We start from the raw sequence: 17,981 nt of genomic DNA, 5'->3' as shown, positions 1-17,981 counted from the left end.
GTGAGGTGGCCAGACTTTGCTCAATTCTCAACGAGGATGCAATCAACTGAGCTGCTCTTGTTTGGTCTTCAAGAAGTACTCAGATGCCTCCTCTTGAGTAGGCATCCTGGCAGCTTTTTCCTTCTTCGCCTTCTCCTTCTTTGCAAATGCTTGTGCAGACGATGGCTCATTCTCTGTCATCACAACTTCATTGTTCTCAAATTCTGGACGGATGGGCAGGTGTTCCTTATCCAACAAATATATGCCCGTGCCCATCTTGGAGTTGATGAGCTCTTGAATCTGAGGGGCATATCCACAGCTCCTCTTCTGATCTGCAGCTGTCCTCTTAATGGTTTCCACAATGAGACTCATGACCTTGAATTTTTGAGGCACATCAAAAACATGAAGCAAGTTGATCGCGTGACCTCTGATCATCTTGTGATCTACAGACTTGGGCAGAAGGGTGTGCCTTAGGATCCAGTTGATCATAGGCAATCCTGAGAGCAGATAGTGCACTGACCCAAACTTGAATGTGTCAAGAGCTTCATTGGGGATTTCCTTGTACATGTTGGACATGGAGTTATGGTCCATCTTCTTCTTGGCATAGATATCCAAGTCCTCATCTTGCTCTTCTGGGGCATTGATGATCTGTGCCCACTCAGCCACTGTAGATTGGTACCTTGTACCCTCTGACATCCATGTAATCCTTCCATCCGGATAAAAGTGAGCTGTGGAGTAGAACTGCATGATGAGTTCCTCGTTCCACTTTGTGAGCTTCTGCCCAACAAAGTCCTCTACTCCACACGCTCTGAAGCTGTCCTGAACTCCTGGGAAGTACTCCTCATTCTCTTTGATGTAGGTCCAGTCGACCCATCTCATGTCACAACGATTGGCTTCTTGTCAAGCAAAACAGTCTCATAAAAGTCTTGTTGCTCCTTGGTGTGAAATCTATAGTCCACGGCAGTCCTTCTCCTAGAAGCATACGGGTCTGATTCTCTCCATTTTCTCAGCCCTGAGTCTCTCCTGAGCTTCATGTCCTCAGCCACAGGATGAGCATCGTTGTGGTCTGGGATCTTGGGCTTGAGCTTCCGGAGGACACTCTCTTCCTCTTCTTCAATGGCTTCAGGCACTGGGGCCTTGTTCTTTTCTGTAGCAGGTATACTCCTTGTGTTTCTCTTGGGTGCTGTCTTAGGCTTAGGTGCAGCCTTAGGTGCTTCCTTGGGCTTGGATGCAGCTGTTCCTGACCTTATGGCATCTCCCATAAGTTTGGCTGCCTTGGGCACTGGTGCAGCTGCCTCTTCTTCCTCCTCCTCCTCTACCATGATGGAGGCTCTCCCAAGCACTTTGGCTACTGTCTTGTTTACTCTCTCTTTCCTCTTTTTGCTCTCAGCAGCAATGGGCTCAATGGGAGCAGGTGCAGGCTTCTCGGTTCAGGCTCTAGCCTTTGACATTGGCTGCCTCCCTGCTGGCCTCTTGACTTTTAGGCCTGGCTTTGAGCCTTGAGCTGGCTCAGCCCTTTTGGAAGTGGCCTCTTCCTCTGCCACATAGTCTTCATCCTCAGAATCAGACGTTCTCTTCTTTCTTTGATGTGTGGCAGCCTTAGGCAGATTGCTGGGTGTGCTCCTGCTGCCATCATCAGAAGAACTTGAGGGGCTAGTGCCCTCACTCATGACCACTTGCTGCTCTGAGAGGTTTTGGCTGTCACTTTTATCAGACATGTTGCAAACTGACTACTGACCCTGTGAATAGATTATAGAAGAGATAGAGTGGATGAGCATCACAAAAAGCAGAGATTTTTGCAAAAGATTAATCCAAAAACTTAGTTTTAGTTTTCCACAGAAAGCATCTCGGATCTACCGATTTTCAAACTCGGTGACACCGAAGCAGTTTTGGCACCAGAACTGGTGAACTCGGTCAGACCGAGTCACAGTTCGGTGGCACTGAGACTGCTAGGGTTTCACAGAATTCCAAAATCGGTCGCACCGATAAGTTATTCTCGGTCAGACCGAGTTTAACTTGTGCAATGGCAAAAGCCAGATCGGTGGGACCGAGTTTTTCAACTCGGTGGGTCCGAGATGGTTTCGGCGGAAACCTAACCCTAAAGTTTTCGAATTAAACCTAATCTATGAGCGTTTTGACTGGATAGAAATTTATCAATCGTGGCAAGATTCATGATGATCACAATGTGCTAGGAATCAGATTGAGGAATAGCACAATGATCAAGTCCATACCCTAGTTCGGCGTGGACTTGCTACGGCGGCAACGGCGGGGCAGAAATCCGTTGACGGCGGTGAAGACCAGCGACTGGAGGCTGCTGGCGGCGAGGAGACGATCCGGAGACCTCGGGGGCAGAGCAGGCTATCGCGCGGGCGAGGAGGTTTCGGAGAAATTTCCAAAATTCTGCCCGTCACTATATATAGCCCGACCCTGTCGGTGTGACCGAGTGGAACGACTCGGTGGCACCGAGATGCAAAACTGTGTGCAGTTTTTGCAACTCGGTGTGACCGAAAAGTTCAAATCGGTTGCACCGAGATTGAAAACCTAGATCAACTTAATGAACTCGGTAGGACCGAAAATGGAGTATCTGTCAGACCGAGATTCATAAAGAGGTTTTGGAAGTTTAAGTCTATGACGAATCGGGGACTCCGAGCGCTCCTCACACAGAGTGGTTCGAATCTGACTTGATCAAATTTTGTGATGCAGCATGAATAGAGTTTGAGACGAGAAAAGCATAGATAGCTAGAGGAGGTTCTTAGGCATTCTTGTCCATCCACTTGGCAAAAGAAGATAAAGCCAAACAATCAAAGCCACAAGTGGATGTCCTTGAATGAGTAAAATATGCAATTAGCATGCTCACACAATAAGATGGCAAATGAAATATGTGACAGCGCCTCGTGAATGCTCACACAATCAGCATGCTGAGCGGGAGATGACGGCGGGGCTCACAGAGATTCGAATGGCGCCATTGTTGAGCTCGGGGAGGCACTGGACGACGCAGATCGACGGGCGAAGTCCGGCGGCAGATGCGGCGGTGATGAGATCGAAGGCGTCGTCACAGGGAGTCCGGCGATGTGACCTTCGTCTAGGTCAGCCAGTGCTCGACGGCGGACCAGTGGGACACGACAACAGGGCTCAGCGTGGGCAGTAGCTATGGCGACGGTGAGCGGCGGCGACGAGCTTCGTTCGTTGGTGCTCGGGAAGGGGGACAGACGAGGCATAGGCACGGGGGAGAGGGGGAGAGTGACCAGGGGATTGCGGGCGTCTCCGTGGCGCTCGAGTGAGGACGGGGGAGGCAGCAGGAGGTGGAAGCAGGAGGTGGCTTCGCCTCCTGTGCGTGCACCACGCCGTCGTCCTCCTGGCAAGGAAGGAGACGACTGGCGCCTGGCTCTGGTGGGCTGGGCTGTGCTGGGCCATGTCAGGTGAGAGCCTCCGGCTTCTTGGATGCATATTCAGGATATCACCAGATCAAGCTGAACCTGGCTGACAGACTGAAGACCGCCTTCATCACACCATTTGGAGCTTTCTGCTACCTAACCATGACGTTCGGCTTGAGGAATGCCGGTGCCACCTTTCAGCGTTGCATGCAGAAGTGCCTCCTCAAGCAACTCGGCAGAAACGCCCATGTCTACATGGACGATGTGGTGGTGAAGACGGAGAAGCATGGAACACTGCTGGAAGACCTCAAGGAGACCTTTGAGAACCTGCGTCGATTCCAGATCAAGCTCAACCCAGGGAAGTGCATCTTCGGAGTACCAGCTGGCCAACTCCTTGGCTTCCTGGTCTCTGAACGCGGCATAGAGTGCAACCCTGTAAAGATCAAGGCCATCGAGAGGATGGAGGTACCCAGCTGACTGCTGGACGTGCAAAAAATCACTGGCTCCTTGGCGTCCATCAGCCGATTCATCAGTCGGCTGGGCAAGAAAGCTCTCCCCTTATATCAGCTTATGAAGAAGACCACTTTTTTCGAATGGAACCACAAGGCGGACGAAGCCTTTCTCCAGTTAAAGAAGATGTTGACTACTCCACCCGTTCTGGCGGCTCCAACTCCTAAGGAGCCCATGCTCCTGTACATCGCCTCCACCAGCCGGGTAGTCAGCACAGTCATTGTAGTGGAGCGCAAGGAGGAAGGCAAGGCACTACCTGTCCAGAGACCGGTATATTACCTGAGCGAAGTGTTGTCGACCTCCAAGCAAAACTACCCCCACTACCAGAAGATGTGCTATGGCCTGCACTTTGCCGCCATGAAGTTAAAGCCTTACTTTTAAGAGCATCCAATCAATGTGGTCTGCACGGCCCCACTTGCTGAGATCATTGGAAGCCGAGATGCTTCTGGCCGAGTGGCCAAATGGGCCATAGAGCTGGCTCCCTACACCATCTACTACCAGCCCCGCACTGCCATCAAGTCACAAGCACTGGCCGACTTCCTCGTCGACTGGGCCGAGACCTAGTACCTACCACCAGCGCCCGACTCCACCCATTGGCGGATGCATTTTGACGGCTCCAAGATGCGCACCGGCTTGGAGCCGGCGTTGTCCTCACTTCTCCTAAAGGCGACAAGCTCACATACGCACTGCAAATCCACTTCGCCGCCTCCAACAACGTCGCCGAATATGAGGCGCTCATTCACGGGCTCCGACGTTGTCCTCAATCAGCATGCTCACACAATCAGCATGCTCACACTAAGGGGGAGGAGTGCAGCAAGCTCGCCGTAGAGCGCGATCTGCTGGCCGCACAATTGGCAGAGCAGAAGGAGCTGCTTAAGAAGACGCAGAAGGAGGCAGAAGAGGCGGAGGCCGCCCTCCTGGCCGAGTTCGTGAGCGAGCGCTCCTCCTGGACTGACAAGGAGGCAATGCTGGCCTCCGGCTTCCACGAGATCGAGGACCTCGTCGACGGTGAGCTTCTTTGCTTTTCTTCTTCGAGCCGCCGACTATAGGTCAAGCCGACTCCTGGTTTTTTGACTTGTTCTTCGTTCTTCCCGTCTTGGCAGACTTCTTCCCCGGCCACTCGCAGGCCGCCATTCAAGCTATCGAGGCTGACCGCGAGGAGCGAAGGGCGGATGGCGCGGAGATCGCCGCCGATGCCCCCCGGACCCTTGACGAGCATATTCTGAGCATTGGGGCTCGTCTGCGGCCGGCCCACCGGATGCTGCGCCGGCTTCAACGTGTCGGCGCCCAAGCGATCGCCGCCCTGTGGCCAGACGTGCAGGCTCCGCGCACCCCCAGTGGTACTGCCGACTGGCTGGAGGTCGCGGCTGGCCGTCTTGAGGCCTGGAAGGGTTCTTCGGCCCGGGCTGGAGCGCGCCGAGCCTTGGAATTTGTCAAGGCGTGGTATCCGGGGCTGGACCTAGACCGGCTGGCCACCCTCCGGTCAGAGGCCCAGCCGGAGCTGGCAGCCGCGGAAGACGCCCTTGTCAAGCGTGCGGCGGCTATCCCCGAGTACATCGACACCAGCATCTTTGTCCCCGAGTGGGCTAAAGATGGCGGGGAGGTACCGCCGGAGTGGTTTGGGATGAACCCAGACTATGGCGAGGACTCGACGGAGGTGGTCGGCTCCAGCGTCGAGGAGGAAGACGAGGCGGAGGACGGAAGCGAGGCGGAGGCACCGGAAGACGGAGCGGACAGCCAGCCTCAGCTCGATCGCGCTTCTAGCTATGAGCCGTGCCCGCCCGAGCCGACTGCCGCCGGAGGTGATCAAGCCGAGACCGCCCAGCCGGCCGCCCCAACATCCAACACCGCCGTCTCCTCTGATCCTCCGAACCCGTCTGCCGCCTCCTAGGCTGCCGCCTTATCTTTGTTTTATTTGTTTTAATAGTCTCTGAAGAACTTGTTAATTCGCACAATTCCACCCGCGGGGTGTATTTTGAAATTCTGCTCGAAGATTCGGCAAAGGGCCTTTGTTATGTAAATACTCATCCGACTTCTATCTTTGCTCATTGCTCTTTTGGCTTTTTCTTTTGCCGCCTTACCTCAGTTGCCGTTTTTGTCAGTCGGACAGCCGCTCTGCGGACTGCTGCTGGATCAAATTCTTGGTCACTTTGGGAAGGCAGGTACTTAGCCGTTTTAGAGTTGTTTAGTAAGTCGGATAGAAGGCGGCAAGCCGATTGTTCAAGAGTCGGTTTGCGAAAAAAGGCTAGAAGCCGGCTTTAAGCTATGTTTATGCTTTGAGTCCTTAGCCATTTTCATGTGGACACCCATTCTTCCTTACTCCTGCCCACCAGACAGTCGCTCTGTGAGCTGCGGCTTCTGAAAGGAGACGGCTTAGGCGCCACACACTACTTGTCCGGCTGCAGGAAGCATTTCATAGCGCAAGGCGGCAAATCCCCGGGCCGACTAGTCAAACCCGATGCCAAGCGGCATAACAAAGAGTAATATACTCGAAGGCATAATTCTTATCATATAGATAAAAGAGGGCAGTCCCCGAGCTCTTCTCGAGGGGCCCGAAGTCTTGGTACTTTTAATACAAAAGGTAGCGTGGTACATACTGCGTTTAACTGTAAAATGTTCGGAGGAGATTTGCATTCCATGGCCGCTCTGTCTCTTTGCCGGAGTCGTCCCTCTTGCGTGCTCGGGGCTTCTGAGCATCGATCAGGTAGTAGGAGTCGTTGCCCAGTACTTTGCTGACGATGAAGGGGCCTTCCCAAGGCGCTGACAGCTTGTGCTGGCCGGCTGTTCGCTGGATCAGTCGGAGCACAAGGTCGCCCTCTTGGAAAGATCTCGGCCTGACCTTCCTGTTGTAGTATCTGCGCAGGCTCTGCTGGTAGATGTTGGACCGGCTGAGTGCCAATAGCCGGCCCTCTTCCAGCAGATCGACGCCGTCTTGACGTGCTTCTTCTGCTTCTTCCTCGGTGTACATGGTGACTCGCGGGGAATCGAACTCTATGTCCGTTGGGATGACGGCTTCAGCACCGTAGACGAGGAAGAAAGGCGTGAAGCCGGTTGACTTGTTTGGAGTCGTGCGCAGACTCCAGAGGACGGCTGGCAACTCATCAAGCCAGCAGCCAGCCGAGCGCTCCAGAGGCTCGACTGGTCGGGGCTTGATGCCGGACAGGATGAGGCCGTTTGCTTGCTCCACCTGGCCGTTTGACTATGGATGGGCGACAGACGCTAGGTCCAGTCGAATGCCCTGTGTCATGCAGAAACGGGCCAAGGCGCCTTTGGTAAAATTCGTGCCATTGTTGGTGATGATGTTGTGTGGTACGCCGTACCGAATTGTGATGTCGGAGATGAAAGTCACGGCAGTCGGACCATTCAGTTTATTAATTGGCTTCGCTTCTATCCACTTGGTGAACTTGTCCACCGCGACAAGCAAGTGAGTTAAGCCACCTCGTGCCGTCTTGAATGGTCCCACCATGTCTAGGCCCCAAACTGCGAAGGGCCAGACAATGGGGATGGTCTTGAGTGCAGAAGCCGGCTGATGCGGCTTGGAGCGGAACTTCTGGCACCCTTTGCATTTTTGGACCAATTCCTTGGCCTCTTCTAAGGCCGTTGGCTAAAAGAAACCGTGTCGGAAGGCTTTGGCGACAAGTGCTCTTGAAGCCGCATGGTGGCCGCACTCGCCTTGATGGATGTCTTTGAGAATTGTTTGGCCTTGCTCTGGCTCTACGCAACGTTGGTAGATACCAGTGACGCTGCGCCTGACCAGCTCTCTGTTGACTATCGTATAGGCTGCCGCTTGGCATTGTACTTGCCGAGCTGAGGTCTCATCAGTCGGCAGCTCTTTGCTCACTAGGAATTTGAGGATGGGCTGGGCCCATGAGGGTGCTGCTATTTCTTCGACTGCCAGAACTGTGACTTGGACGAGGGCGGCTGGGCTGGGAGGCGGCGGGCTGTAGTCAGCAATCGCTTGCTGGATTAATGAAGTCCCCGGGCCGACTGGTGCAGCCCTCGGGCCCAGTTCTGGAGTCTTCGGGCTGGCCGCCACAGTCCCCGGGCCGGGTTCTGCAGTCCCTGGGTCGGCTTCGACTGTGGCGGCTTTGGAGCCATCTACCAAAATGCTCGCACCGTCTGCTGGGGCTCTGGAGTCGGATCCGACTTGTTTGGGGGGGGGGAGCCGACACAAAGATGGAGTCTGATTCTGGTGAAGGCTTAACAGATGGCTTGAGGAGGCGCTGAAGGGCGACGCCGGATGGTATTGCTTGGTGGGTAGAGCCGATTCATGCCAAGGCGTCTACTTGGTCGTTGTCGTTTCCTGGCACATGGAGGAACCCGCACCCCTCGAAATATCCATTGAGTTGCTACACGAGGAAACGGTAACTCACCATGTTTGCATCTTTGGTGTCCCAGTCGCCAGACGACTGCTGGACCACTAAGTCCGAGTCGCCATAACACAGGATCCGGCGAATGCCAAGTTCTTTGGCAAGCCGGAGCCCGTGAATGAGCGCCTCGTATTCGGCGACGTTGTTGGAGGCGGCGAAGTGGATTTGCAGTGCGTATGTGAGCTTGTCGCCTTTAGGAGAAGTGAGGACAACGCCGGCTCCAAGCCGGTGCGCATCTTGGAGCCATCAAAATGCATCCACCAATGGGTGGAGTCGGGCGCTGGTGGTAGGTACTAGGTCTCGGCCCAGTCGACGAGGAAGTCGGCCAGTGCTTGTGACTTGATGGCAGTGCGGGGCTGGTAGTAGATGGTGTAGGGAGCCAGCTCTATGGCCCATTTGGCCACTCGGCCAGAAGCATCTCGGCTTCCGATGATCTCAGCAAGTGGGGCCGTGCAGACCACATTGATTGGATGCTCTTAAAAGTAAGGCTTTAACTTCATGGCGGCAAAGTGCACGCCATAGCACATCTTCTGGTAGTGGGGGTAGTTTTGCTTGGAGGTCGACAACACTTCGCTCAGGTAATATACTGGTCTCTGGACAGGTAGTGCCTTGCCTTCCTCCTTGCGCTCCACTACAATGACTGTGCTGACTACCCGGCTGGTGGAGGCGATGTACAGGAGCATGGGCTCCTTAGGAGCCGGAGCCGCCAGAACGGGTGGAGTAGTCAACATCTTCTTTAACTGGAGAAAGGCTTCATCCGCCTTGTGGTTCCATTCGAAAAAAGTGGTCTTCTTCATAAGCTGATATAAGGGGAGAGCTTTCTTGCCCAACCGACTGATGAATCGGCTGATGGATGCCAAGCAGCCAGTGATTTTTTGCACGTCCAGTAGTCAGCTGGGTACCTCCATCCTCTCGATGGCTTTGATCTTTACAGGGTTGCACTCTATGCCACGTTCAAAGACCAGGAAGCCAAGGAGTTGGCCGGCTGGTACTCCAAAGATGCACTTCCCTGGGTTGAGCTTGATCTGGAATCGGCGCAGGTTCTCAAAGGTCTCCTTGAGGTCTTCCAGCAGTGTTCCACGCTTCTCCGTCTTCACCACCACATCGTCCATGTAGACATGGGCGTTTCTGCCGAGTTGCTTGAGGAGGCACTTCTGCATGCAACGCTGAAAGGTGGCGCCGGCATTCCTCAAGCCGAACGTCATGGTTAGGTAGCAGAAAGCTCCAAATGGTGTGATGAAGGCGGTCTTCAGTCTGTCAGCCAGGTTCAGCTTGATCTGGTGATATCCTGAATATGCATCCAAGAAGCTCAACAGTTCACATCCTGCTGTGGAGTCTATCACCTGATCAATTCTTGGCAAAGCAAACGGGTCCTTGGGGCAAGCCTTGTTGAGGCTTGTGTAGTCAATACACATTCGCCACTGCTTGTTCTTCTTCAGTACCAGGACCGGGTTGGCTAACCACTCTGGAAAGAATACTTCCATAATGAAGCTGGCTGCTAGGAGTTGGGTTATCTCTTCTCCGACAACTCTTCTCTTTTCTTCTGATAGGCGGCGCAAGGGCTGCCTGACTAGCTTTGCATCAGATCGGACATGTAACTTGTGCTTGGCGAATTTCGTCGGTACACCTGGCATGTCTTTGGGGGACCATGCGAAGATGTCCTGATTCTCACGAAGGAAATTGACGAGCTCGCCTTCCTATTTGCTATCGAGGTTTGCGCCCACGATAGCGTACCTCTCTGGGTGCTCCAGATCCAAGGGTATCTTCTTTGTCTCTTTGGCCGGCTTGAACGAACCCTCAGCCTCTGACTCCTTGGGGTTAGGCGACACCTCTAGCTACTCGCCGGCCATCGCCACGACCCGGTCAAGGAGCCGCTTCTCGGCTGCGATCACCATGGACTCGGCCAACCGACTACTTTCAGTCGCACAGGCAGACGACTTTTGGTAGTCGCCGGCTACGGTCAGAATCCCCTTGGAACTAGGCATCTTCATCTTGAGGTAGGCATAGTGGGGGACTGCCATGAACTTGGCTAGGGCGGGTCGGCCAAGTAATGCATGGTATGGGCTCTCGAGATCCACCACCTCAAACCAAACTGACTCTCGGCAGTAGTGATCTTTGTCTCCAAAGAGGACGTCAATCAGGATCTTGCCGATTGGTGAGCAGGAAAGGCCAGGAAAAATGCCGTGGAACACAGTCTGGCTGTTCTGAAGCTGTCTTTGCTTGATTCCCAACTTCTCCATGGTGTCCTTGTACAAGATGTTGATGTTGCTGCCTCCGTCTATCAGAACTCGTGAGAAACGAGCAGCTCGTCTATCTGTGGCAAAAGTGGCATCCAAGACCAAGACATAGGAGCCCGGACTTGGCATCACCTCTGGGTGATCAGCTCTGCTCCAGCTGATAGACTTCTCGGACCAATGCATGAATTCTGGTGTCTCTGATGCTACTGCATGCACCTCTTGCTGCTGCAGCCGCCTGCTGCGTCGATCGTCAGCCACGCTGGTAAGTACTATGTAGGCTCCGTGCTCTTCGGGGTACTCGTCTTGTACTGCGCCGACTGGCCTGACAGCCGGCTGCTGGGGTGGAGGCGGAGGCTGCTGCCCAGCAGGCGGGGGAGGCAGGAGACCATCTCCTTTGGCGATCTTGGTGAGCCAGTGGCACTTCCGGGTGGTGTGATTCGATGGCTTCACGCCGCTGTGGAACTTGCAAGGACCATCCAGAGTCTGCTCATATGAGAAAGCCGACAACCAGTTGGGCTTGCCGCCTTTCTGTCGCTTGGGTGGAGGCTGCCCATCCGGCTGCTGGTCTTCGACTGTCGCCACCTGCCGGCTGCTGGAAGCCGGCTGCAGGGCCTTACGCTTGTGGTCGCTTGGCTGTAGTCGCAGACTGGCATCTCTAGCCGGAGTTCTAGGAGCCTGAGGGGCCACTTTGCCAGTCGCACTAACTTGAATCTCTGCCTTCATGGAAGAGTCGGCCGTGGCATACTTGTCTGCTATGATCAGCAGCTCGTCGAGGGTCTCTGGCTCATCGCAAAGGAGCTTGTGCTTGAGTAGGGTGCCTTCTCTGCACCCAGCGGTGAAGTTCTCGATAGCCTGCACCTCGTGCACGCCCTCACAAGAGTTCCGGAGCTCGGTCCGACGCGTGAGGTAGTCGCGGGTCGACTCGTTGGAGCCTTGCACGCACAAGGAAAGCTGGCGAGGTTTGGGAGGACGCTTGTACGTGCTTGTGAAGTTGCGGACGAATGCATCGGTGAAGTCGACCCAACTGTTGATGCTGCGGGGCTTCAAGCTGTTCAGCCAGGTCCGTGCCGTGCCCTGGAGCATGAGCGGAACGTATTTTACGGCAACACGCTTGTTGCCGTTCGCTATATTGACGGCTGTGGAGTAGTCAATCAGCCCGTCCTCTGGCTTCACGGAGCCGGTGTACTTGGGCGTGTCTCTTGGGAGCGTGAACCCTTTGGGAAAGGGCTCGTCTCGAATGCGGGGCCTGAAACAAGGCGGACCCAACTCGTCTTCCTCTTCCAGCGCCAGGGATCGGTGAAGTCGGTCGATCCGGTGGCGGGCATCGTTTTCTCCGACTCCCTCTCGGCGGCCAAGGCGGTCGCCGAGAGTCGGATGGTCAACAGGTGGCGGGGAGACTCGCCTTTCCTTGCGAGGAGGAGGAGGCGGACAGTCTTCTCGTCGTTCCACTGCTCTCGGGCGGCCATCTTGGTCGCGCTCTATGGTAATGAGAGTCTGACTGTGGCTGACAGCCGGATCCTTGTCTTTCCTTCCTCGGGCGCCGCCAGTCGGCGTCCGAGACATTGCGCCTTGGTCTCGGCATGGAGGCGGGTCGTCGTTTTGTCGCTGCGGCGCCTCTGTGCAGCAGCCGGCCTCGTTCTGCGCGGCAGCCGCGTCGAGGAGCCGCTGGACTCGCTCCGTCATCAGGCGGCGCTCTTCACCCTCAAAGTTGTCCAGCTCGCCCGCCGCCGCCTGGGCGGCTCGAATGTTCTCCGCAGGCGTGGTGTACACAGGGCGATTTGCCCCGAATAGGTTGGTGATGGCCACGCCGCGCTGCTGGACCGCGCCCAGGCGGCTGGGCCCAGCTGGGGCTGGCGAGCCACCCACAGCGCGATCCATCTCACGCTGGTAGGCTTCTGACAAGCGTCTCATGCTAGCCAGCATCTTCGCGCCTTCGACGAGCTGGAGGCGGCGCGCCTCCAGCGCTTCCACGTCAGCGTCTTCCGGAATGGGCGCGGTCAGGTCTTGCAATGTCGCGCCAAGTGGGTCATGTGCTCCTCCACCGGGATGCTCGTCATGACCGATGATGAGCACCTCTGTGACGGTGCTTCCGTCGCTCTCCGCGCGAGGGAGCGGCTCATCATAGACCACCACATTGGTGGGGAACGCGTCGAGCGACGTGGTGTCGGAGTCGACCAGCATCGGGTCAGTGGAGCCTACAAATTCCAAGTCCACGGCAGGCTCGCAAGGAGGCTCTCGGGGCTGCCCGTGCTTGCGTCGGATGCAGGCTCGTCGGAGAGGCGAACCTTGTCGACAAGATCGGCGAGGCAGCTGGCTGCGCAGGAGATCTCAGCGCCATGCAGCGCGTTGGCACAAACTCCGTCTGGCGTGCCGGGCTGGCTGCGCTCGCTAGGGAGGAAAAGGGTTCCCGTCTAGAGCAGGTCTCCGGACGACGGTGCACCAGGCCCCAAGGTGGGTGCCAAATGTCGGGGGTTGGGTGCGACATATGCCAAAGGATGGCTTATCATGGTGGGGGCGAGTAGAACGTCGCCGGTGCCTGGAAACGGGATAAGGCGAAGGCATGAACGCCGGCGAATCTTACCCAGCTTCGGGGCTCTCCGTGGAGATAATACCCCTACTACTGCTCTTCGGGGTCTCCGCATGATCACTATGGCAAAGTGTGTACACGGTTGCTCCTTGAGCTGTTTCCCGGAGGTAGGAGAAGGCTAGGCTAGCTCTCTCCTTCCTATATGATCTGGTCTAGTGCTAATGGATTCCAACCCTTTGCATGCGTGCCCTGGGGGGTTTATATAGGCCTACCCCCAGGGGTACAATGGTAATCCGGTTGGACGTGGGCCCAGCCGTCAGTCTCTTTGGCCGCCGTCTTATCCACCGACTGGTGGGCCCCACCGACTGGCTCGGTACGGAGCCGATAGGCCGCGTCTGCCGCGGGCGGGTCTTGCCGGCCATAGATTACTGTAGCCGTGCCTCTAATGATGCGGGCTCGGTCATGGGGTTGTGGCGACAGGCCCGCCGTCTGGCGGGCGATCACTGTGGCCACTCCCTGTCGCGTCTGGTTAATGGCGCGTGGGGCCCATGGGAGGGGCCGGCCGACTCCTGGGGGCCGACTCCCAACCGGGCTGACTGGTGGCGCTCTCGCCGTCCTCCGTACGCCCGCCGACTAGTGGGACCCGTCGTCCCTGGGTCGTACCGGCAGGCCATCGTGGGCACGGGACTCCGCCCTCTGGGGCTGACGTCAGGGCCAGCATGGCAACAATGTCGCGCCCCGCGGAGATCTCTGTGGGTACGGTGTACTGTAGCCACGCCTGCCCTTGAAAAAGGGGTGGGAGTGGACCTTACTGTGGCCACTCCCTGTCCCGTCCCTCTTTATGAGGGCCTGGGGGTTGTCGGCGTTACGGGCTGACTCCCCAAGGCCGGCTTCTCTAGAAGTCACCAGTCAGGAGTCGGCTCATCCTGAAGTCGTCCCTGGGACTCGGCCGCGAGTGGGCAGTCGGTTGCCTCGCAGCCGACTCTCAGAAGGCGGCTCTTCGTCCTGAGGTCTTGAGGGGTGCAGCCTGCCCCGATGCCTTGAAAGGTTCTGGGCCTAGGTTAGCCTACCCGTGGCCCATTACTCCGACAAGTATACTCTTTTTCATAAGCATAAAAATATTACTTTGCTTCCTATGACTCCTGATTCCATTTTGAAAGATGATATTAATAGAGCTAATAAAGCAAAACAGAAGAAAAAGAAGAGTGAAAATCAGATTGTGGCAAAAGAATTTGAGCAACAAATGAAGCCTAATAATAAATAATCTAGTGTTGCTTCTGAAATTAAATTGAAAAGTGCATGTTTACTTGCTACCAAATCTGATATTGATGATCTAGATTTTAGAAAATCTGTTTGCTATGCTTTTGTGCGCAAAGAGGCATTATTTTCATTTGAGGACGTGCCTTCCTCTTTGCCTCCTGCTGTCACTAACATTTTGTAGGAGTTCACTGACGTCTTTCCACAAGACGTGCCGCTGGGATTACCACCTATTCGAGGGATTGAGGATCAAATTTACTTAATCCCCGGTGCATCATTACCCAACCATGCACCATATCGTACCAATCCGGAGGAGACGAAGGAGATTATGCATCAAGTACAAGAACTGATTGACAAAGGTTATATACGCGAATCCCTTAGTCCTTCTGCTATTCCTATCATTTTAGTGCCAAAAAAGAATGGTACGTCGCGTATGTGTGTTGATTGTAGAGGCATTAATAATATTACTATTCGTTATCGTCATCCTATTCCTAGGCTAGATGATATGCTTGATGAATTGAGTGGCTCTACGATATTCTCCAAAGTTGATTTGCATAGTGGATACCATCAAATTCGTATGAAATTGTGAGATGAATGGAAAACTGCATTTAAAACTAAGTTTGGATTATATGAGTGGTTAGTCATGCCTTTTGGGTTAACTAATGCACCTAGTACTTTCATGAGATTAATGAACGAAGTTTTATATGCTTTCATTAGACGATTTGTGGTAGTTTACTTTGATGACATATTGATTTATAGCAAATCTTAGGCGGAACATTTGGAACATTTACGTGCTATTTGTATTGCTTTACGTGATGCATGTTTGTTTGGTAACCGTGGAAAGTGCACCTTTTCCACCAAACGAGTATCTTTGGAGGAACATTTGGAACATTTACGTGTTGTTTTTATTGCTCTACGTGATGCACGTTTGTTTGGTAACCTTGGAAAGTGCACCTTTTGCACCGACCCGGTATCGTTTCTTGGCTATGTTGTTACGCCACAGGGAATTGAAGTTGATAAAGCCAAGATTGAAGCTATTTAGAGTTGGCCGCAGCCCAAAATGGTCACACAAGTGAGGAGTTTCCTTGGCCTCGCTGGTTTCTATAGGCGTTTTATGAGAGATTTCAGCACCATTGCTACACCTCTCAACGATCTTACAAAGAAGGATGTGCCTTTTGTTTAGGATACCGCACAGGAAGAAGCCTTCACGGTATTGAAAGAAAAGTTGACACATGCTCCTTTACTCCAACTTCCTGATTTTAATAAGACTTTTGAGCTTGAATGTGATGCTAGTGGAATTGGATTAGGAGGTGTGTTATTACAAGATGGCAAACCTGTTGCATACTTTTCGGAAAAATTGAGTGGGCCTAGTCTGAACTATTCTACCTATGATAAAGAATTATATGATCTTGTTCGGACCTTAGAAACATGGCAACATTATTTATGGCCCAAGAATTTTGTTATACATTCCGATCATGAATCTTTGAAACGCATTAAAAGTCAAGCAAAACTGAACCGTTGACATGCTAAATGGGTTGAATTCATTGAGACTTTATCTTATGTCATTAAACACAAGAAGGGTAAAGAAAATGTTATTGCTGATGCATTGTCTCGTCGTTATACTATGCTTTCACAACTTGACTTTAAAATATTTGGTTTGGAGACCATCAAAGATATGTGCTTGATACTGAATTTAAAGATGTAATGTAGAATTGTAAGGAAGGGAGAACTTGGAACAAGTTCGTTCTTAACGGTGGATTTTCGTGCTAACAAGCTATGCATTCCAGCTAGCTCCGTTCGTCTTTTGTTGTAGTCGGATCATCAGAGTGGACTCCCACAGAAAATGATATCTATCTCATCAAAACATCAGGATACCTTCGCCTCTATCACCGGATGACCGGCCACCTACGGAAATCCGGCACTCCAGCGTCCGAGCCAGATCGAGCGGACATCCAACCTCTACCGGACGTTCGGCCGCCTGTGAGCCACCAGACTATCGGTCCTCAGTGGACGTCCGTTACCTGTATGCGCATAGTGTTCGGGCCCGAGGCCCATGTATCCCTCTCCCACTTACCCCTTCGTGGACCTAGACTATATATACTCCTCCACCTCCTCCTATTTAGGATTAGCATTGGTTTAGCTCATTTTAGAGATAGAGCATTGCTCGTCCACATCGGATCTACTCCACAAGAGAGACCGCAGCCCCTCTTCGGAGAAGATCCCTTTGGATACAAGACCTCCTTGCGGAGAACAACATCAAGACCCACTCACGAAGAAGACAGGTTACCATTGTATCATCCATTGTTGACTTTGGATCTTGTATCTCCTATCGTGTTTCGAGGATCTAGCACTTGTGTAATCATTCTTGTTAGTTTGAGTGTTCTCTCGTGTTCCTCTTCTGTTTTCCCCCTTATTTCCCTCCGCGTGTTCTTTGTCTTCATCTTGGGTTCCGCTCCTTTCGTGAAAGATCGACCGATTAGGGTTCCTACCCTACATCATAACATCATTCGCCGCTCCTTTTCAGACAAGTTTCTGAACCCATTGGCCCTTCCCTTTGAAGGAAATTCGAGAGATTACGTTCATTGTAGACAAACGTAGCTTTTTGCACATGATTTATGTTCCAGGAATTCCTATTTCTTCGTAAATTCAAGAAAATCTAGCGGCTACAAGCCTTATACTCCTTGTTTTCGCCATGTGGCACGTTATAACTTCCATGTGTGACAGCCAAGAACCAAAGGGCATTCCTGGAAACGGTCAATATATACAAGGATACAATATCTCCAGCATCGAGGACACACAATTTCGGGGTGGTTCGGCGAAACGCGTCACGAGAAAGTGAAATTCTTTCAAGGACTGCCACATAATGGACCAGTATTCACTAAAACGATCATAACTTTGTCATTCGGTGTCTGCTTTGGACCCACAAGTACCCAAAATGCTCGCCGCGAGTGTGGGAATCCAGAAAATAGTCCCTGGTAGCGCTAGGAGGCCTGGGGTGCCTTCAAACTCAGCTTTAAGGAGGACCTTTTGGCCTTGAAATTCAAATAACATCATTCGCCGCTCCTTTCCGAAACAGATTCTGAACCCATTGGCCCTTCCTTTTGAAGGAAATTCAAGAGATTACGTTGATTATAGACATTAGTCCCCCGGCAAGGACAAGTGTAGCTTTGTGCACATGATTTATAATCTGGGAATTCCTATTTCTTCGTAAATTCAAGGAAATCCAGCGGCTACAAGCCTTATACTCCTTGCTTTCGCCGTGTGGCATGTTGTAACTTACGTGTGTGACAGCCAAGAACTGAAGGGCATTCCTGGCAATGGTCAATATATACGTGGAAACAATATCTCCATCATCGAGGATGCAAAATTTCGGGGCGGTTCGGCAAAAAGCGTCACGGGAAAGTGAAATTCTTTCAAGGACTGCCATATAATGGACAGGTGTTCACTAAAACGGTCATAACTTTGTCATTCGGAGTCCGTTTTGGACCCACAAGTACACAAAATGCTCGCGGCGAGTGTGCGAATCTAGAAACTACTCCCCGCTTGCACCTGGAGGACCAGGGTGCCTTCATTTTCCGCCTTAAGGAGGACTTTTTGGCCCTGAAAGTCAAATAACATCATTCGCCGCTCCTTTTCAAACAAGATTCTGAACCCATTGGCCCTTCCTTTTGAAGGAAATTCGAGAGATTATGTTCATTGTAGACATTAGTACCCCTGGAAAGGACAA

The sequence above is a fragment of the Triticum urartu genome, chromosome 1A (genome assembly GCF_056163025.1).
Source record: "Triticum urartu cultivar PI428250 chromosome 1A, HENAU_Tu73, whole genome shotgun sequence".
NCBI lineage: Eukaryota > Viridiplantae > Streptophyta > Magnoliopsida > Poales > Poaceae > Triticum > Triticum urartu.
Note: the sequence above shows the minus strand (reverse complement) of the source record.